The sequence below is a fragment of the Octopus sinensis genome, linkage group LG18 (assembly GCF_006345805.1).
Source record: "Octopus sinensis linkage group LG18, ASM634580v1, whole genome shotgun sequence".
Lineage (NCBI taxonomy): Eukaryota > Metazoa > Mollusca > Cephalopoda > Octopoda > Octopodidae > Octopus > Octopus sinensis.
Genome location: NC_043014.1, coordinates 44,459,405 through 44,467,239, shown reverse-complemented (window position 1 = coordinate 44,467,239; position 7,835 = coordinate 44,459,405). Strand labels below are relative to the sequence as shown.

The following is a 7,835-nucleotide window of genomic DNA, read 5'->3' as shown; positions in this document are numbered from 1 at the left end:
TCGGGGAGAAAAAAATCATAAAAAGAAAAACGAAAAAAACAATATTTAAGAAGAACAAAAATTAGAATTTAACATGCCATGAAACTGCATAAGAGTAAAAATTACAAATTAGCAAATGAGACGGTGTTGGCGGGTTTGTTAACAACGGGAAAATAACATCACTAACAAAATTATCACTAAAATTGGGGCACTTAACCAGTTCGTCACGGAAAGCTGAAGTAAGTATCAGAAGTCTCCTCTATTTTATATTTATGTGTATATATACATAAGTCGTTGTTTTTTCTTTTATTTTAAAAAGTTTTCTATGCTGTTTTCTTGCTTTTTGTTGTGGTTTTGTCAAAGCTTTGGCACACCCATTTTTGCAGACCGAAATTTTATCACGAGTGGATTACGAAATTCTTTCCCTAACGAAGATATTTCGATCACATTTAATCTCATCATGATGTGTGTGTATATGCTGGAGTTTTCATTTGCCATATATATATATATACATACATATATAGGATCTTTTCCTTTAGATAGACAGAATTCAACCCAATTTCTGTTTAACTAAACAATTTGAAACTTCGTATACTGGTACAATGTGTCAAAAGAAAACATTATCTTCACTTGGCTTTTGTGAGAAAATTGTAATTTGGGATATATATATATATATATATATATATATATATATATATATATATATATTCTGGAGTCTCTTTTTAAAGTAGAGGAAACAGCTAAGGTTCTTTTGCTGCTATTTCTAAACTTCGGTATGTGGTAAAGCAAATCTTTGCTGAAACCTAATTATAAAGTATACTTAAGTTTACCGTGAAATTGTCCTTTGTCATGCCGAATTCTACTTGGAGAAATTATTGATTACTAGTTAATTAATTAATTTTACCCTTTGTTATATATATATATATATATATATATATATATATATATATATATATAAACATTGCCATACTACTATAAACGAAACATTGCCATATATATATATATATATATATATATATATATATATATAAAACAATTGCAGCGTGGAAGGTGTTTGTAAGCCATTTAAGAAACACACAAAAGCCGTTAGATTCACTTCAACATTTAAGTTTAATTTGTCAAAATATTTTCCTCACTTTGAGACCGCGACCTGTTCACTGACAAAAATCCGTGCTGCATCAGTGATTTTTGTGAGTGAACAGGTCGCGGTCTTAAAGCGACGAAAATATTTTGACAAATTAAACTTAAATGTTGAAGTGAATCTAACGGCTTTTGTGTGTTTCTTAAATGGCTTACAAACACCTTCCACGCTGCAATTGTTTTCGGTTCAGCACACGATCTCAGATCAAATCACTTGCTATGCGAGTACATCTCCATATATATATATATATATAATATATATATATATATATATCAAATGGATGTGTTATAATACCATTCCACATACACGAAAACAGCCATCAGCTGCCCCACAGATAAGCACTATATAAATTAATCTACGCTTATTGTGTATGTGTGCGCGTGTCTGTGTGTGTACCCCTTGATCGCACCGAGTCTTACATGTTACGTAGTAATAAATTGTAAAAAAAATGTCTCTCGAGTCTCGATATACATATACGAGACATTAAAAACGTCAATTTACCCGCGCGAGGATACACACATAGGTAGATAGATAGATAGATAGATAGATAGATAGATAGATAGATAGATATATAAAGTTCCGTTACAGTTGATAAGTTATAAGTGTGATACACAAGTGCTAAAACATTGTAAATAAATCGATTTTGAAGCAAATCGTAGGGAATATAAACCAGATGTTATAGGAATATGAGAATCTTGGCGAAGAATAATAAACAACAGCAGCTTAAGTCTCTTAGATTATAAAATTGTGTCAGGAAAATAAGGTACTCGGACGAGGTGGATTCGGATCTTTTCGGTTTGAACGGCAGTTTTTTTAACATAATTCCCACGAAACTAAACACTTTTAAACTTCGTATACTGGTAGAATGTGTTTATAAAACATCTTTTTCTCTTGGTTTTATTGAGAAAATTCTATAGTTTGTAAGATATTTGTTGTTGTTTTTTCTTCAATTTCTGCAATTTCAACCAATCAATGACGTCTATTGAGGTGAAAACATTCTGTGCCGTATGAAAATGTCCTTCGTTTAAGAAACAGATTGGGTTTATTTACATTTGTGAAGAAAAAAAATATACCCTTCCCCCACCCCTAACCCTATTGAAATGCAATAGATCGATACTAGGGTCATAATTATGGATGGCAATTTCATATGACACCGCTTGAAAAAACTGCCGTTAAAAACGAAAAGATCCATGGATTCTTAATTCATGTGAAAATGCCATACAAAGAAATTATAGATCTTTAAAAAATAGGGCAGTAAAAAAGCACCAGATGAAGTTTATTCTATTAAGAAGTAACATTCTTTTGGATCAAGCTACCCAATGAAATAGTCAATACAACTAAATTAAACCAAAATACCGCAGTAATAAAAGGAACGGTTACGAGTAATCAGACAAGTTTAGAATGTGTCTCTAGTATGATCAATCAGGCGTAGTTTATTAATCAACAGATACAAAGTTTTTAAGTAAACTGTATAAATAAATAATTCAATACATACATCATCATCATCATCATTTAACGTCCGTTCTCCATGCTAGCATGGGTTGGACGGTTCGACCGGGGATCTGGGAAGCCAGAAGGCTGCACCAGGCTCCGGTCTTATCTGGCAATGTTTCTACAGCTGGATGCCCTTCCTAACGCCAACCACTCCGTGAGTGTAGTGGGTGCTCTTTACGTGCCACCTGCACTGGTGCCAGGCGAGGCTGGCATCGGCCACAGTCGGATTGGTGCATTTTACGTGCCACCTGCACGGAAGCCAGTCGAGGTGGCACTGGCATCAGCCACGGTCGGATTGGTGCATTTTACGTGCCACCTGCACGGAAGCCAGTCGAGGCGGCGCTGGCATCAGCCATGATTCGGATAGTGCTTTTTACGTATCTCCAGTCCAGGGGCCGAGGTAAATACCTATAATCTTAAGAAATAAAATAATGGGGAAAAACAACATATATTTTCTTTTAGACGTCCAGAGAAAAGAAACTCCATCTCCCTCTTGCAACAAATATGGCAACTAAAAAATGAATTTATCAAATTTTTTTTAAATACTATGATCAGTGGTAGAGTTTGTTAAATCATATTCTGGAGGAACTAGATTGTGCTGTCTATGTCCCAGTGAGAAATTCTTCATCTTGATATTTGTCAACATGTTGAAGTTAATGAGTGAACTAGTATCAGAATGTCATCTTTAAAATAAGGTTATCCTTAGAAACTTTACCCTGCCAACAGTCTGAATACACTGTAACAGTATAAGTATGGAATTTTGTCAGTGAACCAGTCGCGGTCTCAAAGCGACGAAAATATTTTGCCAAATTAAATTTAAGTGTTGAAGTGAATCTAACGGTTTTTGTGTGTTTCTTAAATGGCTTATAAACAATTTCCACGCTGCAATTGTTTTCGTTCCAGCACACTATCTCAGATCAGGTCACTTGCTATGCAAGTACATCTCCGTAAAGTATAAGTAGAATTCCTTTGAAATCTTTTGATACTTTCTTTGATACCTCCTGACCCTTATATATATTTCTCCGACTCAAATTTAGTGTCAAAGTCTTTCAGAGAAGGACTTGTTTCTATCTACTGAATAAATTTTCTACTTTATTGGATCATTAAGATTCTATTCTGAACATTTCCACTTTCATCATCATCATCATCATCATTTAACGTCCGTTCACCATGCTACCATGGGTTGGACGGTTCAACCGGGGATCTGGGAAGCCAGAAGGCTGCACCAGGCTCCGGTCTTATCTGGCAAAGTTTCTACAGCTGGATGCCCTTCCTAATGCCAACCATTCCGAGAGTGTAATGGGTGCTTTTTACGTGCCACCTGCACTGGTGCCAGGCGAGGCTGGCATCGGCCACGGTCGGATTGGTGCATTTTACGTGCCACCTGCACGGAAGCCAGTCGAGGCGGCACTGGCTTCGTCCACGATTCGGATGGTGCCTTTTACGTGCCACCGACACGGAAGCCAGTCGAGGCGGCGCTGGCTTCGGCCACGATTCGGATGGTGCTTTTTACGTGCTACTGACATGGAAGCCAGTCGAGGCGGCACTTTATTTTATTAAATTGTTTTTATTACTGTGGCTTCATTTTTTTCTTACTAGAATTTCCTTTCTATTACTGCCCTCTATAAGTGAGTATTTCTTCTTTCTCTTACCCCTCTTTGATTTTCCCTTTCACTTTCTTTCCTTTACCATTCACAGTATTTTCATCCCACCCCACTGCCTTTTATTTCCAATATTCTACTTTCTACCCTTCATCTCTCTCCCTGTAGCCAGTTAACCTTGTATTGCCTTTGTAGATTTTATGCTATTCTATATAAGAGCAGGTGGGGGCACAATGGCCCAGTGGTTAGGGCAGTGGACTCTCAGTCGGAGGATCGCGGTTTCGATTCCGAGACTGGGCATTGTGTGTGTTTATTGAGTGAAAACACCTAAAAGCTCCACGAGGCTCAGATTTGAAGGGTTTAGTAAAACAAATTGACTCTAATACTTGATTTGATTTTTTTTTTCAAACTAAGTCTGGCACTGGTGCAATGGCCCAGTGTTAGGGCAGTGGACTTGCGGTCGGAGGATCACAGTTTCAATTCCCAGACTGGGCGTTATGTGTGTTTATAGAGCGAAAACACCTAAAAGCTCCACAAAACTCCGGCAGGGAGTGGTGGTGACCCTTGTTGTACTCTTTCGCCCCAACTTTCTCTCGCTCTCTCTTCCTGTTTCTTGAGTAACACTGCGATGGACTGGTGTCCCGTCCAGCTGGGGGGAAACACATATGCCACAGAAACCGGGAAACCGGGCCCATGAGCCTGGCTAGGCTTGAAAAGGGCACATGAATAAATATAAGAGCAGACAGTTTCTTCAGTACCACTCCCTTGTTCATATTTATCTTCCATGTACCTCAAACTCCTCTCTCACAATTGAGCTTTCTTTCTGTGTCCATTTGTTTGGCAGTGGTTTTCAAAGTTGGGTTCATGGTCCTCAAATTGTTTTTACATTTTCTGGCATTTTGTTAGCGATCAGTTGCTATGAACGTTCATCATCTTGAACCAACATTTGACTAGCTTTGTATTCAAGTGAAAAAATGTTCATTATTTACACTATTTACAACTGATGGATATTTGTCCTCATCTTGTTTGTTGTTAACACGACGTTTTGGCTGATATACCCTCCAGCCTTCAACAGATGCCTTGAAGAAATTTCAGACCTGGATTCTCATTCCTAAAGTGTTTTTCGATGTTGTTGTTGTTGTTATGATTATTATTATTATTCAGGTCACTGCCTGGAATTGAACTCGGAATCTTGGGGTTAGTGGCCTGCGCTCTTAACCACTACGCCATATATCCGTCAATTGCAAATAATGTAAATAATGTACATAATTCCTCATCTCTTAAATATAGAACTGTATTAAAAAAATGTTTGTCAAAAGCCTGAAGAAACAGATTTAAAGAGTTAGAGGCCCGCGAGAGTTTAAGTTGCATGGAGCTGAATAGAACCATTTTCTTTTGTTTGTCCACTCACTCGGATCTCCTCTCCAGCAGCACACCTGTTACTGGCCTCAATCTAAATCACTCCTTCTTTCTCTCTCTGACTGGGTAACCCTGTATCTTCTCTACAGCAAGACACTGGTTTCTCTCTGTCATACTCTAACCCTTCATCATCTGGCACAAGATCACCTCCAATGCCACATCCTCTTTCAAAGGATCTTTGTCTTGCAAGTTACTTGGAGCCCCTTTTAGTACCAGAGCTAGTGCTATGTAGAAAGCATCCAGTCCACACTGTGAAAAAAAACCATGCCAAAGCTGACCTCACCAGTGCTGGTGCCATGTAAAAAGCACTTGGTCCACTCTGTGGGGTGGTTGGTGTTGAGAAAGGCATCCAGCTGTAGAAACCATGCCATAACAGAACTCGCTGGTGCTGGTGCCGCATAAAAAGCTGAGTCTTCTTTGTAAGGTGGTTGGTGCTATGAAGAGCATCCAGCTGTAAAAGCCATGCCAAGACAGACAGTAAAACCTGGTGCAGTTTCCTGCCTAGCCAGCCTCTGTTAAACCATCTAACCCATTGCCAGCATGAAAAGCAGGCGTTAAATAATGATGATGGTGATGATGACGATGATGATCTACACAAACACACACACACACTATGGGCTTTTTACAAATTTTTGTCTATCAAATCCACTCATAAGGCTTTGTTTGGTTGGCCAGGTCCTGTAATATAAGATGGACACCGAAAGAAGCTCATCATGTGTGTGTGTGTGTGTGTATGGTATTAGATTGGTAGGTAGGTAAGTCTACAGATATATCAATAGATATGCAGATAGTGATATGGTACTTGTCCCTATATTTGACCAGACCTGGCTGAAGAAAAAGAAATGTGTTGAAGCTATTCTAATTGTGAGATGTGAGATGTCTTGAAATGTGTAAGTTGCTCAAAGATCTGTGAGCAGATGTGTATACACACACACACAGGTTTCTTTCAGCTTCCATCTACCAAATCCACTCTCCCAAAGCTATGGTCAGCCCAGGGCTAGAGTAAAACTTGTCCAAGCTGCCATGCAGTGGGACTGAACTTAAAAACCATGTGGCTGGCAAACAAACTTAACCGTACTACAATATCTGCCTCTGCCTAATGTCCATGTTTCCATGCTTGCCTGGTTCTGACAATTGATTGAGGTAGACTCATTCTGTCTGACCCATACATGTATGGGAAAGTAAATGTTAAATGATGATGATGATGATATATATATATATATCTCTTATTATAAAAGGCAGATTTTATCTGCCTCCCTTTGGGAGTTATACAAATCTACAATATAGGATTTCTTCAATTACAATTACCTAGCAATTTTAAGAGTACAATGCAACGCGTCATGCCAGGTCCAGTTTTTAAAATTTAAACTCCAATTAAGCAAAATTTACAGAAAACTCACATTCTGGTGTGTGTGTCAAATGCTTTTCTTAGTCTGGTTACAGCACACGCAAACGCACACACACACTGTGTAACGAATAAATGAAACTAGATGTAATATTTGTTACTGTCCATGAACGCTGATAGATACATGAGTAAAATGTATGGGAAGCTAACAAATAAGAGTGAGTGAAAATGTTCTTGGAAGAGAGTAAATTTGAAGCTTGAGAACAATCAGATACATTTGCAACACATCTGTTGAAAATATTATTATTCACACACATACATATACATATATACATACAGACAGACAGACAGATAGACACACACACACACACACACACACACGATCCAGCATGGCCACAACCTCAAGGCTGAAACATATAAAAGAATAACAGAATATAAATGTGTGCATGTGTGTGAGAGAGAGAGTTGTGTGTGTATATGTATGTACGTATGTATGTATATTATATAATAAGCGGTTTTTTCAACAGCTTGAACTAAAAGTCAGAGGGGAATGGATAAAAACTATTATATAACTTGCTATAAAAGCAGGTAGTAATTTTATCTGTCCTTATTCATAGTGCAAGTTTTGAAGAGTGCATTTCGATTTTAACAGCTATTTTTTTCAAAGCTATGTGGAAGTAACAAAGGAGCATATTTGGCATATTTTGCTTTATGAGTTCAATAAAGACAACAACGCACGGAAAGTACAAGAAATATTAATGCAGTATATGGGGATTGGACAATAAGCGTAAGGCAGTGTCAATGGTGGTTCCAGAAATTCCGAGCCATAAACTACAGCCTAGAAGACGAGCCTCAT

The 7,835-nt window shown here is 37.9% G+C and overlaps 1 protein-coding gene across 2 annotated transcripts in view; it reads left to right on the top strand.

Annotated features, from left to right (window-relative positions):
* Positions 1-86: 86 nt before the first annotated feature.
* Positions 87-7,835, top strand: part of LOC115221734 (copine-3-like) — a 59,587-nt gene continuing 51,838 nt past the window's right edge. Inside the window, exon 1 of one of the 2 annotated variants that reach the window (XM_029791946.2) lies at positions 87-218. The gene's annotated coding sequence lies outside the window, so the exon portion shown is untranslated. Of the gene's footprint in view, positions 219-4,213; positions 4,243-7,835 lie in introns of those variants that run through there. The other variant, XM_036510944.1, reaches the window with a different exon arrangement.